The sequence below is a fragment of the Haliaeetus albicilla genome, chromosome 7 (genome assembly GCF_947461875.1).
Source record: "Haliaeetus albicilla chromosome 7, bHalAlb1.1, whole genome shotgun sequence".
Taxonomy (NCBI): domain Eukaryota; kingdom Metazoa; phylum Chordata; class Aves; order Accipitriformes; family Accipitridae; genus Haliaeetus; species Haliaeetus albicilla.
Window position 1 is genome coordinate 496,228 of NC_091489.1, and position 17,105 is coordinate 513,332.

Below are 17,105 nucleotides of genomic sequence, written 5' to 3' on the forward strand. Positions count from 1 at the left end.
CTATTGGGAGGCATATGAGTCCTTGCAGATTTGGAGAGCAGAACTGCATTTTTACACAATATGCTTGAATATATCAATATGTGGTTTTGATCTTTCCTGGTAAGTCAGCTCTGCGAGCAGGTCTCACTTCTTTGTCCTTGCTGCTCCTTACTGCTGTGTATTCCCTTCCATCTGCATTCTTCCTTTCTCTTTGTTGTTTTGCTCCTGTGGCTAGAGAGGTGTGTTTTTTTCCCAAATCCAAACAATTCAACCATCACTTCCTCCACTTTCTCAGCCCCTAAGAACTATGGGCTCTTGTGGGAAATCAGAGAGTGTGTGCCTCCCAAGAGCTCCTCCTTACAAAGATTTTTTTCAAGGACAAACAGGCCCATCTCTCATTGAGTGTCCAGCTTAACTGTAGAAGTAGCTACATCTCTCGAATAGTTTACCCCATTCCAGCAGATTAGAGAAGTGTGAGAAAAGAGGGAGAGAGAAGTGTAAAGAGGGGAAAGTTTTGAGAAAATCAAAACCGTGAAAATGGGAAAGGAGAAAAGCTCACAGAGAAAAAGGGGCAGAGGAATTGAAATTCCTGTGACCTTTTTCATGTTTGCATGACTTTAATGTTTGTTTTAGGGTAGCTCCTGCATCCTTCTGCCCAGAGCTTACTGCACGAATGCTGTGTCTGTGCAGTGGAAAATGGTGCCCTGGTCCTAGAGCTCCCAGCCTGAACAGCACAGGGGAAGGAGGGGAAGCAGGCAGGAGAATGGAGCTGATCAACAGAGAGAGAAGGAAGGTTAAATTCATAGCCTGTAGGAGCTCCCAATACTGAATCCTACCTACAGAGAGCTTCCTGCCAGTTAGAGACTTATAACTGCCCTTATGTCATACCCAGCTGTATTTTAACACATCCAAGCCAGACTAATGGTGACGGAGTTGCAAGACTGGGCTTGGGACAGCAGGAATTAACCTGTCTACACAAGAAAAGACCAGAAAAGCAGGTTTGGGAATGGCTCTGGCAATAGACAACTTGCCTGGGGACAATGCAGAAGTAGGAATTTTGACTTTCTAGGAAGTATCCCTAAAACAAAGAAGCTGAAGAGTATCTTGTCTCTGCTTGGTACCCAGTTGTGTCTCTGTGTCAGAAAGATTTGTCACGTTTGAATTATGCCAACTCTGGTCCTGGGCTGGTTGGTTGCTGCATGGCTCTCTCATTGGAGAAATACTCCTGTAAAGATCTATCACTGAGAACAGCAGGCTGCCAGGCTGATGAATTAGTGTGATACATCATTCCTGTTAGGCACCCTGCTCTCGTATAGATCACCCAAATGGAGGCTTTCCCCAGGGAATTAAAGGCCCGCAAACAAAACCCATTTAATCATGGAGTCAGTACCACGCTTCAGGCTGGGAGCAGCTTCGCTGGTGCCAGCTGAGAATCTGGGCACACAACCAGGTTTTCCTTAGCCCAAGGCTGGGCATCATGTTCGCAGCCTTTCTGCTAGCATTGTGTTTTCTTGCAGATAAGCTTTATTTTTTCTTATTGCCTGAAGTTTTTGATAGAAATGGTGCAGTGACCACTGTTACTGCATACCCAGAGTCTGTGAGTAGTAACAGCATTAATAAACACTGGGCTTTTTGTGTCACCCCTTCTCCTTCTACAACCACACAATTTGTCAGAGAAAATCAGTCCCATCTCAGACAGGTTTGCACAGGAGATGTTGTGAAAGAGGAAGCAGTTTTAACTACACAGAAACTTGGGAAACATTGCTTGGCAGTATGTTCTTGCTGTGACAGAGTAAAGCAAAGCTGCAAGCTCCCTGATACTCCATTTCATGACACTGGGCTGTCCAGTCTTGCTGCTCACTTCCTGCCACATTGGAGGGGCACTGGTTTTCATAGTTAGGTATTTTGCCTTCATTAATGGTCAAAGGCTCTTAGTCAACTACAAAGTAGAATGAGGAAAGTCTCCTGCCTTGTGCGCATTCCCTTGTGCACACCTCCAAGCCTGGAAGTTGGATGTGCTTGATACATAGTTTTCGAGCTGGATGTAGTTATTGACCTACTTGCCTCTGTGTGTACTTGGTCAGTTTTCCTCACTCTCAATCATTGCTAAGCAGCAAATGTCACAAGACTACAACACTGCTCAGAGAAACATCTGGTAGCATACAGCAAGTTGTGAACTTCCCCTGTGAAAACCAGCTAGCTTCCTAGACAACAACAGCACACGAAAGAGGTGCAGGGAATGTCATCCAGCACAGCGATATCCCACATCGACCTGGCCTGTGGTCAGTCACCTGTCTCATCTCATCTCTTAGCTAGTCCTAGGAAGAAGCGAAGATCACCGCAAAGCAGTTCAGCTACTGGAGCAGAGAGGGATAGCTGGGGACAAAGGAATTTGCCTGCAAAGGTTCAGCAAATGAGGTTGGTAAAGCAGTGTGAAGTATTTTGAGATGGAGGAAGATACTTTAGATTGGGAAAGCACTGAGACTACCTATAGTGGAGACTACTTATAGCTGACTAACTCCTGTGTGGTCTGTGCTCAGTGGACGAGACTGTCTGACAGGACTCTCCCATACTAATCACGCCAACAGCAAAATTAACTTCTGCACCTGTACTCAAAGCTTCCACATTAACACTTCAGATGCGTATAGATTTCAGTGCTGGAGAATTTGTGGGTGAGGATGCATGTAGGTTTTGAAGTCAGAGAATATAGGCACAAGAGAAGTTGGCTCCTAAAGAAGACACACTAACAGGGGAATGGATTGTCAGAGATTATTTTCTCCTGTTACTTGTAGAAATATTTTATAGAGGCAAAGACTGTTGGTAATTATCTATTTCTCACTTGTGAGCCAATAGGCCGCTGAGCATGAAGCATGTCTGCGTTCTGTGCTAGATCATTTGTTTTCCTGACTCTCTGTTGATTCTTTTAAGTACTATGGGAATTAAACATTTCCAGTCTATTTACCCTTTGTAAGAACACTGTATGTCTGTCTGTTAAACAGCAGTATGTAGTCAATTTGTAGACAACAAGATAATGCCCTATCCAAAGGAAATCAGATCATTCAGCCAGTGAGCAAAGGGCAGCGCTGAAATGTGAAGTTTCTTGACACAGCCCCTTGCACAGTGGCAAAGCATGGAGAAATACTGAATCAAAATGTTACTTTCCAAGGCAGGGGGCCAGCGGCTGCTGAAAACGTGATGGTTTTTCAGATGTCTTAGCTTAAGGGAACCTGGAGACTTGCAGATTTAAAACCTGAAAATATATAACTCAAAAGTGCACTAGTGCTCCAAAAAAGGCAGAATGCCTAATAGAGGTAGAGCAACAGTCATAAATGTTAAGCACACCAAACAGGAAAGATCAAGGCACTATTACTTTTATCTGGAGACCACATAGTTTCAAAGAAATAACAATAATGTACTTTCATAAGATATATACACTTTGCCATGCAAAAATTGAAAAACTGGTACCCCACATAACAAGACTGTAATTTGTCCAGGTATTGTAATAATTGGACTGATAAAACCAAACTTAACAGTAATGCATGTATCCAGAAGCGTATGGGCATCTGCCCATTAGAATTAATTAATATTATTAATTATAAATATTATAAATAAAAATATTGGTATAATTATTATTATTAAAGAATTAATACATTATTAAATAACAATTTGGAGATTGCAAGGTCAAATCAGAGCAAAAGATGTGAGGCTGATGGTTTTGGAGCAAATGATCTCATTTCATTCCCAGAAGGGTGGAGGTCTAAACAGTCTGGAAGTGGATATAAATGTTACAAAATATACTGAAGGCAAATGCATTCTTGTACTGAAAGAACAGCATGCTTAAAACATAAGATCTGCAATAGCTATGTGGGTGATGTCAGAGAGACAACTTAGATTTGGCTACATGTGTAATTATCAGTATATATCTCAAACATTCATTTCTAGATCCCTGTGGCTGCAGTTGCAGCAGGATTTGACAGGCACCATAGGGAAATTAGAAAGCTGCTTGATTTATCTAGAGTCAGTCAAAACAACTAGCAGGAGCTCTGGTGGTGCCCCATCCGCACAAGCCTGTAAGACCATCCTGGGCATGTAGGAAGGAGCAGATTTTCTGGAATACCACAGGTGACGTTTTTGAATGGCAATGCACTTTTGATAAGATACCAAAGCTTATTCCAGCACAGCTGTGCAATACTATGAGGAAGTGCCATGCACCCCTTCCCTTTTAAATAGTGACATTCTTAGCAAGCTTGCCTTAGAATTACAGCTAATAACCTCAAGTGAGCAGCTGCACTAGACCCTGCCTGGTTCAAAATCTCTGGTTGACCACACAGAACCTTCACTTCACTCAGTCCATTTCAGATGTTACATGCAGTGAGCCATGACAGGTTTCCATTTTAGACAGTCCATTTGAAGAGTCTTTGATATGAGTTTCACTTCACTGTCAGAAAGCAAAAAGACATTTTATATTCAAATAGATGTTAGGTGTGCTGCGTCTCAGCAATCCTACTGTAGCCTCTCCTTCCAATGCAATAGGATGCCAACTTAGTGGTCAAATCTGGAAAGACTATGACCCCGCTGCAGTTCATGAGCTTGAAAGTAAATTGAAACAGGAAAAATGAACTCTTCAAATGCTTTTGATTTCTTTCTCTTTGATCATCCATTCTACTTCCTTTTCCCTTGGGTCCTCTGATTGTTAATCTTACAGGTCATGGAACCTTTTTTAAATAATACACCAGGAAGATGCTATTAATGATTAATAAAGTCTTTATATATTTCTTTTCAATAATTTAAGTTCATTATGGTCAATGCTATTACACTAAATACCAGATTAATTAGTAAAGATAGGATTGCTGACAGGAAATTGTCACTGTAATGTTATCCTGCCTTGGAAGTTGCCCATTAATTAACACTTAAAATCCAACTTGGAATCGTAATAGACTTTATTATGGTTCTTGCCATTCTCGCATATACTGATTAATTATCTCTCATTAACAACATTACTGGAAGGAGTGTTGCAGAGCAGATGACCCAGTGCTGCCCACACACAGACATGTTATCAGCCCTCGCAGGAGGGGTCAGAAGCTCCTCTAACCCCTGCCCCGTCTCCCTGCAGCATCCTGCAGTGCTAGGCTCCAGCGCCTGCCCGTCATTTGCACCCAAAGGCTGTCTCTTGCTGGGCAGAGGTGGCAGAGTCGGGCTGCAGTTGAGCCTGAGGACCTCAGTGCCCCAGACAGCAAGAACACCAAGGGAGGGTTTAGACAGCTCAGGGAACCTTTTCCTCATGCTGTTTTTCTTTGACTTAAATCGGCATTCCATCAGAAGTAAAGATCTCCTGAGCTCCTTACAGAGACCATAAACTCGCCCTGAAGGAAAGCTTGGAGTCCTGACAAAGCTCATGGCGGGCTCGCTCTGAGTCTCTCGGTGATGGATTTCACAGTTAGAAGAGGTCTTTGAGGGCTTCCAAACAGAGTAACACAGGCTTATCGAAGCAAACCTTAATGTCACATTCATTCCCATCCAGGCTAACCAGCAAGAATTGCTTTTTTTCCCTCTGCCTTTCCCACTGGAGAAATCACTTGCATGGCTTTTGTGGCCAAACTGAAATCCTGTACAATTAATTGGCCGTTGCACTGGGTGTACAGGCAGAGAATGAATCCGAGTGTGCATGGCAGCTCAAGAGCTGCTCTGACATTTAAATTCACATTCTAGACATGAGCCAGAAAAATGTTGCCATACAAGAAATTATCGAGCAACTGGGGCCCTGCAGATAAAACCCATTACTACCATGGAATGTGATTATTCCTTAACCACACTTAACCTCGACGTCAAAGAACCTGTTATATTTATAATTTCTTTCAGCAAGCATCCAGAACTGTTAAAAACAGGTAATCCTGTTGAAAATGGGAGAGGCATCTTCTTTTAACAAGCCCAAATTGTTGAATCAGTGTGTTTACAATATCACCTTTTCCAAAGTCTATGGACATAGTGAAATCTCACATGAGAAAAATATTTCCAGTATGTTACAGTCCTAAATTATTTTTAGAGCTGTATTTTATGTACTCTTGTCAGATAATGGCAGATATTGATCTATTAACTCAATAATATTTGGCTTGTAAAGTAGAGTTTCATTTGAACAATGGCAGCTTAACTCTGGACAAACCTGTGCCATTTCTTTGCTGCAGAATCGGCTGCAGTGGAAGAACATCACACCCTAGACACACAGGCTCATTCTTAGGCCTGACTGAAATTAATGGCAAAATTCAGGTTGATTCCTGAAAGCAAATATACCATTTTGGCCTATGCAGCAGCCAGGTGGGGTCTGGAACTGTCCTGCATTATATCAAGAAACAGTGCAACGTTTTGAGCCTCAGAAATTCATTATAGATCATATTGTTACTCTACTGTATCAAGGTTCTTTTTTCACTCGCTCACATGCTGATTGCTTTAGAAGGCCACTGAAGAGGAAAGAGTTTAACAAAGCAGAGTAATTTCTCCCGAGCTGTGATCCGCCCCTGAGTGCTTGTGCTGTGCTGGTCTGGGGTCCCACGCATGCAGCAGCCGACCCACGAGCTGGGGCTGCCGGGGAGGAAGAGCCACCCTTCGGAGATCCGCTGCCAGGGCGCAGGCTGCACTGCAGTTACAGGTCTGGTGTCGTACCAGCAAACGCTCCAGAAGTGCTGGTAAGGGATGAAAGGAGGAGGGAAGCTGCTGTAACCAAATCTTGCTGGAGTGAAGGACTGCAGAGCCGGCAGCCTTTGTGCACAAGTCTGGTCCTCCGACAGGGATGGGGTGGATGTGGTGTGGGCAGCCTTGGAGATGCTCTCCTTTGCCCAGCCACAGGGCAGCTGCCAGCTTGTTGGAATGATCCCAGGCTGTGAGGAGCTGCCGGTGCGCAGACCTGCGGCACTCTGGGGGTGGATGCGCTGTTTGGAGCCAAGTGTTTCTGCTTGGTGACAGAACAAGCAAGCAAACAAAAAACATTTTGCATGCCCTGTACTCTGAATAGTTTGGTTGGTTTCGTCGCTTCAGAACTGCGTGGCCCAAACTAGCTCTAAAGCTGTTCAGTTATTGCCACACTTGACCTGAGCCTAGCACCTGCAGTGACACCCACGCAGCTCCAGTGACACCCACGCAGCTGGAGTGACCTGCAGGCAGCTGGAGTGACCCGCAAGCACACAGGGCTGACCCAGCCCAGCTCAGGACAGCCTGCCTGCCGCACAGGGATGCTTCGGCTGGTCTCAGCGCAGCAGCTGGCCCCTGCGCCAGCAGCAGTGGAAGGCAGCAGTAACACCCCTGTCCTGGCTGGTATCTTGTCTTAGCTCACATCACTGGGTGGGACTGCTGATGTATTTCATACTATCGCTAAAGCACTGGCAACTGAAAACTGGAACCAAAAGATTGAGACAGTCATTCTCTGGACTTCAAGGGAATGGTGTTTCTTTTAATATTTTCCTTCAAAATGCTTTAGTCATTCACCAAAGGAATGATGTCCCTACCATTTATTACCATTTTCTGGTAGTATCTTTCCTGGTGACTCACGCACTGTGTCTTTATAATCCAATTAATTGTTTTCAGTTTCCCCATTGTGTCAGATTTAATTATATCTCTGGTATTTAATCCAGTGATTTAACTCCTTCTCTTTGGAATCTCTATTTTCATTACTTAGAGGCAGATTTAGATGTGCAATGTGCATCATAGGTCTTTAATATTGAAGGAAATATCCATTATTTTTTATGTAGGGCTTCCTAATAAGCAGTCGGGCTGTGGATGTCAGCCAGAATTATAAGTTTCTCCTTACCATATCAGCTGACATGCTATTAGGAAGTTTGGTGGTTTTGTGTGTTGGGAATATACCCTTAACTGTCCTTATGGCCTTTTATTTACTAGTCCAAGCTAGATGGATCAAAACACCTCTTTGCTGCTTGTTCATAACATCTTGCTATTTTTTCTGTAGCATAAAAATAGTTTTGTATTAGTCTGAACCATATTGGTAGTCTCTCAGGGATTCTGGTAAAATAAAGATACTTTGAGAGCTTGTGAACAGCAAGGAAGGTACTCCTGGAAAAGATACGAGGCATCTGTTGATGCAGAAGACTTACAGGCACAACTACAGACAAGGTGGCTGATTTCCATTGCTTTTCAATGGAGATATAGGCTGCTGTCTTTGGGAATTCCTAAAAAAATACTCTGTTTTAGACAGAAAACTTAAGATTCAACTCAGAGTTGTCTGGAAATCAGATGATGATGATCAAAACATTTGTAAACCCATAGGAACCTTGTTGTTTGAGTTCCTAAGAAAATCAGTATCACCTAATTTTGCAATTAAAATGTCTTGCAGCTGCTCTGACTTATTAGATGGGTTGCAGCACAGGTCTTCTGGGAGCTGTCATGTGTCCTTCAAGTTCTTTTTGGGTCCTTGTGGGAACAGGTGGTTGGTAAAGGAAACTTCAGAAATCTTATGTTAATGGAGAGAGTCAGAGTTAGATAAAATACCAGCCTAATGCTTAAATGGAGCTGCAAGTTTCTTAGCAGTTTGTGGAGATTTAGGACCTTCTCCTTTTAGAAGAAAAAAAACCCTTTTCTTCCTACATTCCCTGTTTTCAGTCTTTCTAGGAAGTAGAAATCCTATGGAAACATGCAGATGTGCTTTTCTTGTGACCTTGCCAGCTTCTGAGTCTAATGGGAAGCCTATATAGGTAATGGGATGCTTTACCAACTCTTGGGATCTCTGCATCCCCAGCAGAGGCTAAATAAGCAGAATGCAGTTAGGATAAAAGAGAAACATATCTGGGCAGGCTATAGCAGCCCTTCTGATGCCTAGTAAGAGTTGGGGTGTTAACAGTAGTGGGCTGACAAAGGGTTAAATAAAGGGTAGAGCTTGCCCATTTGTATTGCTTGCTGCAGTATGTGTTCTGGGTCAAGTGTCTGGGGAGCAGCTCTGCTGCTTTGTGATCCCCTGTCACTGATGCACCAACAGCTTGTCCTAATCAACCTGCTTCTAGTGTGCATAAGGAGCTCCTGTGTTGTATCAGGGATATAAATCCAAGAAACCCTGCACAAATGCAGAGAGAAAAGACCTCATTCCCTGTTGGGGGCAGGCACAGCACTGGGAAGCTGCTTGGCAGTGTGTCTCTTCCCTGGTGACATGAGGGGTAGGGGAAGAATGCTGATTTCTACATGCTAATTAGCTACAGCAGCCTGGGCTTATAGGCTGCAGACAATAGTGCTGTTGTGAATGAATCCAGCACACACTAATGCGCTTTTCTCAGCATGCAAGATAACTTAGCAGCCTTTGCTCATCAACGGCCCCTCTCGGGCTGGAAGGCTGTTAGCAGCATTGGGGGGGGCACTCTGCTCTCTGTGCAGGAGGGACCAAAGCAGCTCTGTGCTGCCAGCTTTCTCACATCAGGCTTCCCATTACTTTCAAGAATTAACTATTTATATACCTGCCAGTCTTATACCATGAGATCAGAGAAGCAACACACTCTGTGCCTGGTAAAAGTGCTTCAGTGATGAAGCCCTGGGAACTTGTGGGTGCAGTGGCCAAGTGCTAGGTCTGTCCCTGGGGCGAGCCACAGCCTCGGGGCTTCCAGCCCTGCAGAACTGTGGCAGGAGGAGCAGTGCCACCTCAGCCCCCGGTCTGTGCTCCAAAGAGTCTGCAGATAGCCGAGTGGAGCTCAGGTCTCCCAGTTAAGCACCACCACTGATCAGGCTAAAATTCATCTGTTTCAGTCTGGCTTCCCTAGCTGCATACCTATACCTGCTGGAGTTTGGGCACAGTCAGGGGACCCGGCCACATGCAGGAGTAAGAAATCCCAGGGTGTTGTGCTAGACTAGGGAGGGCTGACTTTGAGGACAGTTTCTTCTCCTGGCTCTGCCATACATATGCTTGTCACCTGAAATCAGATTTTCTCTGTGCAACTACTTCTTCACTTACCAGTACATGCTGAAACTCCCGTCCTTTTCTTGGCAGTGTTAAGCACCTTTGACTTACTTGTGTCCCAACAGCTCTAAGAACAAGTTAAAGGATCCATCTCTGTGCTGACACAGAAGACACCGGAGGAGGATATTCACCCAGATCCATCAAGAAAGACTAGACCCTCAGCATTCTGTTAACACAGTCTAAAACTCCTCCAAGTCTCTATACATTTATAAAAGAGGACTGCTTGGGGGAAGAATTTGTTTCCATGTATACAGATGCACATGCTAATTCATTTACAGGCTTGGGACTGTGAAAATCCCAGACATCAATATTGATGCTCAGTAATACAAGATAGTGATACATAATGAGGAGCAAGGAATTCATTTACCTCTCAGGTGTTCTTAATAATGGGATATTAATAGTTACAGGGCATTCATTGGTATAGATGCCCTCTCCTTTCCTGTAGGTATGGTCTTGTCTTTTCTGTAGCAGACATAATTGCTCTTATTTTTCTGAGATGTGACTCTTCCCTGTAGTAAGATCCTGATGACAAGAGTAATGAGTGAGTTACGTACATAGGATATAAAGATATTTTGTGAGGAAGCTAATTTACTCCTAGATACCCTGGCTATCCAGAAATCACTTCAACAAGAAAACAGACCTCCTGTGGAGATGGGCAGGCAGCCAAGGACACAGGTTACTAATGCAGGCTGGCAAGAAGTACCCATTCCTCCACAGCCCTGCAATTATTGCAGTTAGTCATGGGAGTGTGGGATCCAGAAGCAGCTGCTCTGCCAGTTCTTGCACCTGTGCTTTGCCTCAGTCACTTGAGTCATCCCTCTGGTGACCCCCAGCCCAGGGATCCATGCAGCCTTGGTGTCAGACCTCATATTTCCCAGGACATACCCTCTTCCAGTGGGGCATTGCCTACTGGTGCACGGACACCTGCGTCCTTCCTTGGAAGCTGCAGCTCCTATGATGGGGCGCCATCCTTGCAGAAGCAACTGGTGCAGAGCTCACCTGGGAGACACCTGGGCTTTTAAGAGAGTTTTCAAGTTACCACTCTCAGGAGCAGAACGTTTTCTGTCATGATCCAGACTGAAGGGGCTGTCTGTCTCAGTCAGCTAGCTGCTTATCATACCCCATGGTTGTGGAATGCTTTTTTAGGCAGGGCACCTGCACTGGCAGTGTTGCTCATTAATTTTTCTGCAGGCACTAATTAGAGGCCTAAAGTCCTCCTTGCTTGCTGTGTCTTTCATGTGTCGGTTCCACTTCTTCCATCTGCTTGTTTTTGCTTCTCTCTTTTCTGTGCTGACTCATCTGCCGAAGACAGCCTGTGCATGTCAGGAGAGTCCTCGGGTGGCCAGTGGCTGTTGTCCTGCCATGAGCTCTGGAGGCAGCCATTCCTTCTGTTCTGCACCTGTGAGTTGAAGATTTGCTCTGTGCCAGAATGGGCAGGCAAGGTGTGAAGCTGGCATCCAGGCAGCCTAGAGGGAGCAGAGGGTTCACACCACGTAAGCTAGAGCCAGCTTTCACAAGCTCCAGCGCTCCCAGTTGACCAAGAACTCTCTAAGCTGTGATTTAGACCAGAAGCTAGCTTTGGCGATTTGAGTCATTCTTTCAGGGAACCTGATTGTTGTGGTTTCAGCCCAGCTGGCAACAAATTACCAGGAGGCTGCCCCTTCACTCCTCCTGCCCCTGTGGGATGGGGAGGAGAAACTAGAAAGAAAAGCTCTGGGGTCGAGACAAGGATGGGGAGGGATCACTCACCAGTTATGGTCACAGGCAAAAAAACAGACTCAGGGGAAAAAAAAAATCAATTTAATTTGTTACCATCAAATCAAAACAGGATCATGAGAAGTAAACCCAAATCTTAGAACACCTTCCCCCCACCCCTCCCTTCTTCCCAGGCTCAACTCCACTCCCGATTTTCTCCACCTCCTCCAGCGCACCTCCTACCCCCTCCTTCTTCACTGGCCTTGCTGTCTGCACAGGGGTTTCTCTCACATCCCACTCCCCTCCCCTGCTACAGGTGTCCCCTCTTAAATACATTCTCCCAGAGGCACTACCACTGTTGTTGATGGGCTTGGCCTTGGCCAGCGGCAGGTCCGACTCGGAGCTGGGGAAGCTCCTAGCAGCTTCTCACAGGAGCCACCCCTGCAGCCCCTCCCCACTACCCAAACCCCACCACACAAACCCAAAACACTGATTCCCTCTGTTGAAGATGCAGCAGTCTAGGGTATCTGGTCTCCTAAGCTAACCCCCATCGCCACCTGACCGTAAGATCGCCCAGCTTGCAGTCAGCATGGCTCCTGCCCTCCTCACACGGTCTGGATCCATCTTTTGCACTCGGATGAAGGTGGGAAGATCCATGCCTTCCATGCGTCTGTAAGGTAGCATGCACTGAGGTTAGGTCCCTGTGCGTTTCTCCTGGCTGCAGAAGCTGAGAATTAGAATCCCACACTGTGGCATCCAACTGCTCTGTGCAGCTGGTGCACCAGGTTGTCATCGCTTACAGAGTTACCGGGTGCTTTTTAGCAGAAATGCAGTGCCTGGCACTCTGACTGCTAGGTAGTGAGGGCCACTGTTACATCCCATGCACAGATGTATTGTTGCCTTTTATTTATTCCAAAATTACCTGCCATTAAATTCAGCAGCTTCCTTGGAGCTGTTCCCATGATGAAAAGGGGAAAAAAAACCCCAAACCATTTTCATTGTCTACTTTTCCATCTACTCTCTTACATATATATATATATATATAAAAGAAATCTCCCAAACTGCTCCCAGGCAAGCTGCTGGCTTGGTTTGGAGGAGTAGGGACCCAACAATGGTTTTAGTTGGTCTGTTCTGTGTCTGTGGTTCTCCTTTCCTCCTTCAGATTTTTTTTTTTTTTGCCTTTTCTCTACTTCTTTTGATTTTGCTTCCTGTTTTATCTTGTTTATTCCTCTGCAGAGGAGAGCGAGGGAGAGGGACTCCTTTGAAAAGTCTGGTTAAATGAACCACTGTGGGAGTCCAAATACTCTTTATAGTCAAGCAAGCTGGTGGAGAAGTAAGTGCCAGAATACTAAGCTACATGCTGAATGGTGACTGCAAAGAGTAGCCCTCGCAGTCCTCTTAGGAGGGGGAGAGAAAGGGATGGGGACACTCATTTGCCCAGAATTCAATCCCACTCTGAAGTTACAAGCCCAAGCCTTCAAAGAAGGCTTCAAACAGTTGATGTCTGGGTTTTATATGAGTGTGGCAGATGCATGTTTTGGGTTCAGTTCAGCCATGGCAGCCGTCTACATTTTGGTTTTCATTAGCTTCTAGCGGGCTGTACATTTCCATCTCTAGCTCCGCTCCGGCAAGATCTGCATCTGACCTCTAGTCCTGCTCACTCTGGCAGAATGCACATTTTTTGGCTGCTACATGTTTTTTTTCATTTTAGTCTTTTTTTGGCTGTTCTAGAAGCAGCTGGGCACAAATTACTTTCATTCCAATATCATTATTTTCATACCACAGGCTTCCAGCTTGTTAGAACTATACTGGGGGGGGGGGGGGGAATAGCAATGACATTTCCCTTCAGTACAGAAAATAAACAAATTCACAAAACCAGAACCAGAAGCTTTCAAGAAAGATCCTGACACTTTTTTGTAACCTCAAACACCAGCTGCTTTTCTGGCACTGCAGCTTCACCTGCAGTGCCGAGTGCTGAATATGCCTGGGAGATGTCACCTGGATGTGTCTTGTGGAAAGCAGAGGGAAGACCATATATAATACAGCTGCCTGAATTTTGAGTTTCATGTCCTCCTTCCCTTACTTGGGGGGATCTTGTGAGAGTGGGCACTGTGATTCCTCTGACTGTAACAAACCTTGCTCATGCAGCCCACTATTTCTGAGCTGCAAGTCTTGAGCAACACATTTGTTCTGTTTTCTCTGGTCTTGACAGCACTATAAGCCAGCATACCTACACCAGCACAGCAGCATTCAACACAGTAGAACAGCTCCGTAAATTGAAACAGGTGATGCTGAGGCCTCCACATCTCCACAAGGTGTGCTTTGGGAGGTGCATTTTGGGAGGTTTAGTCTGGCATGCTGCGCAAATGCAAGTGGTTAAAGCTTTTGGGGAGGGGAAGCTGCCCTGCACAGCCCTGCTCTCACAGCTGTGGCCCCTCAGGACAGATCCTGGGAAGTGTCGTGCTGTCCCTTTGTCTGTCTCTCAGCTCACAGGGGATGCCAACACATCCTCATCCCTGCCAGAGCCCCACCACTGCTTCCAACATGTGGACGTAAGCCTGTATTTGTTCCTGCTCAGGCTGCTTTGGAGCAGTGCCGTGGTGGCCCTTGCTCCCTCCCGCCCTGTCCAAGACAAGGCAAAGCACAGGGGCAAGAGCTGTATGGACAACCAGCAAGACTAATCCCCCCTGTCCAGTTTAACTTATTCAGGCACTTGCCCATACAACCTTTGCAGTGCTCTAAAAACATGGTGCCTGCAGACAACAGCAGCACTGAGGGAGTTAAGGGGCTCAGACTCCCAGGTAAATGCCCTGTAAATGCTCTCTTGCCTGATCGCCCCTCCTCTACAGCTCCACATTTCTCCTCTCTGATCCCTCTCACTTTAGAGGGCAAATAGGCACTAGATACACTGTAGAGGTAGTAGCAGAGTATTGACTGCTTGCCAGTAGGTCGGAAGGACCATCAGCATCCTTCGTTCTCTGCATTTCTCAGTGACCGTGAAAAGACAGGCTGCAGTGTGAAAGCTGTGATTACTGCCGGCTCCCACTGCCCTCTGCCCCCCCCCAGCCCCATTGCTGAGTCACAGAGGTCAGGCTCTTTCCTGCCTTGTGCTTTCATCTATAAAGCTTTGCTTGTCAGCAGTGACCCAGCCACATCTCTGCGCACTTCCAGTACACTGGGGAGCCCTTCATGAATGTCAGTTTGCATTTGGTCCTGGGCCTGTTAACCTTGACCCCTGGCCCCAGCGTGGGCTATGGCCATTAAACCCAGCTGTCCGCGGTTTCATCACCATGTGGATTGTTTCTGCAGCACTCCGGTGCTCGTGGCTTTCTGCTGGTGGGATGGCTGGGGCTGTGCAGGTGTGCACAGCAGCCATGTGTGTGCTGGACAGGCCCACTGGCATCACAAACCCACCCAAGCGCCTGTTCCCCAGGCACCACTCACCTTCAGGTGTCGCTTTCTCCCCGCAGCCTGTGCTGCGGCTAGCTTTTTCTGAGCCCAGAGCTTTCACAGTGCCTTTTGGCAGCTCACCTCTCCGAGCAGGATGCACCTTTCTCTTCTCTCATGGCTTCCAGTTCACGTATCGCTGGGAATCCTTAGGCTGTAGTAGCTTTCTCTGGATTTGCCAGTGGCAGCCTCCTGCCCCTCCAAGTCTGTCAGCTGGGAGTGTGTCAGGCTGTCCCCTCTAAGGCAGGCATGAAGAAAGCCCTGGTCCCACATTAAGATGATCCCAGCAGCACATGGCAAATGCCCCAAGTGTTTAGAGAGATGTTGGGTACCGTGCAGAGGCAGGTGGATGTAGTAAATGCACTGACACAACAGGACTGCAATGCTCCATCCTCCTGGAAATTACTTCCTTAGAGGTCAGCACCCTAAAACACCTTCGGCTGTCCTGGGTTTTGTACTTGGGCTACGAGCAACAGCAGAAATGCTCACGTGCCTGCAAGAAACGAGCCTGCTGATGGAAACTGAGGATGTAAGAGCTTAGCGCCATGGGCTTTAACATCTTTATTTCACCCTGTCCAAGGATCCAGCCCAGATATTTCATGATAAATGGTCTTAGAGGCTGTTTCACTTGCCTTAGTCTCTTGAGAGGTTTTGGTTGCCATTAATTCTGACTGGTTCTTCCAGAGCTGCTGCTGAGACGTGTCTTTACACTGCCACAATCCATCCCGGAGGGCCATTTGAGCAGCAAGAGCCTGGCAAGTTCAGTGTACAAAAAGAAAATCACGAGCAGCAGCAAGGGAAGCGTCATTGTGGTCACAGCAGAGCTAACAGCCAGGGCCACTGGGGGCCCAGTTATCTTTCTGCACCAATGACCCAAGAAAACAGGACAGCATTGTAGGGAGCTTCCAGGCAGCTCAAGCCTGTCTCCTTTGAGGACCAGCTCTGCACAAAGGGCAGCACAGTACCGCCAGCAGCCGCGTCTCCTCCCAAAGTGAGGGAGGGGAAGGTGCTGCTGCTGCAGCCCCTGGCCAGGGATGGAGAGCAGCCAGCGCCTGGCACTTCAATCCTGCTGCTTCCCAGCTCGCTGTGCAGGTAAATGGGGTATTCTCTCTCCCGCCAAACTCGTCTGCTTAGTCTGTCACACAATTCAGCCATCGCCCCTTCTGCTTATCTCCCCTCTGGTTAAACAGCCTGACACCTGCAGTGCCTCTGCAAGCTTTGCTGGTTTTTTTGCATGTCTCCAGATCTCTCTGCAGGAGTTGGAGGGGAACAGGCACCCAGCTGACATCTCAGTGAGGCTTACAGCCACCTCCTGTAGCAACAGCCCATTCCTTCACGCACCTATACTTGTCACAGCTCAGGTTTGACAATTGCTGCCCATTACTGGAGATTTGCTTATAGGGTGAACTAACAAGTTAATATAGAGCCACTGGGACTTTAAACTAATCAGTGGACCAGAAACTGCATTTGTAGAGACTGCCGGATTAAATTCAAAAGCCTAAAAGACGCTAGATGACAGAAAAAGGGAGATGTGCTTGCCAAATACTGCTATGCTTACGTGGAAAGAAGGAAGACACAGTGATTATATTACACAAGGATGATGAGAACAAATGCACACAAGTTACGAGGACTTGGTAGTGACACTTGTGAGCCACTGATTGCTACTGTTCAAGCAGGGACATGGTTTTGCTCACTGATGTTCGCAAAGGCTCTGGGGACCCTGCAGAGTAAGAGAAAAGCATCGTGATGCTGAAGGCTGTTCTTGGCATGGTGCCTTGCTCAGTTTCTTTCCTCCCAGGCTGCAGATGGGCATTTTCATGCTCTTGCAACCTGCACCCAGCACAACAGCATTCAGTCATTGCTTGAGCTTTCCTTGTGCTGGTAATTCAGCTGCTCCAAGTCCCCGAATAGCCTTCATGATGCAGCTGAAGTCTAAGACCTGGGTGGGAGAGTGGACACAAAATATTAAGTCAAAAGCTATCTTCATTTGCAGCTATTGATAAAATGAGGGCAAGGGCAGCTCGTGTCAGCTTGGACTGGT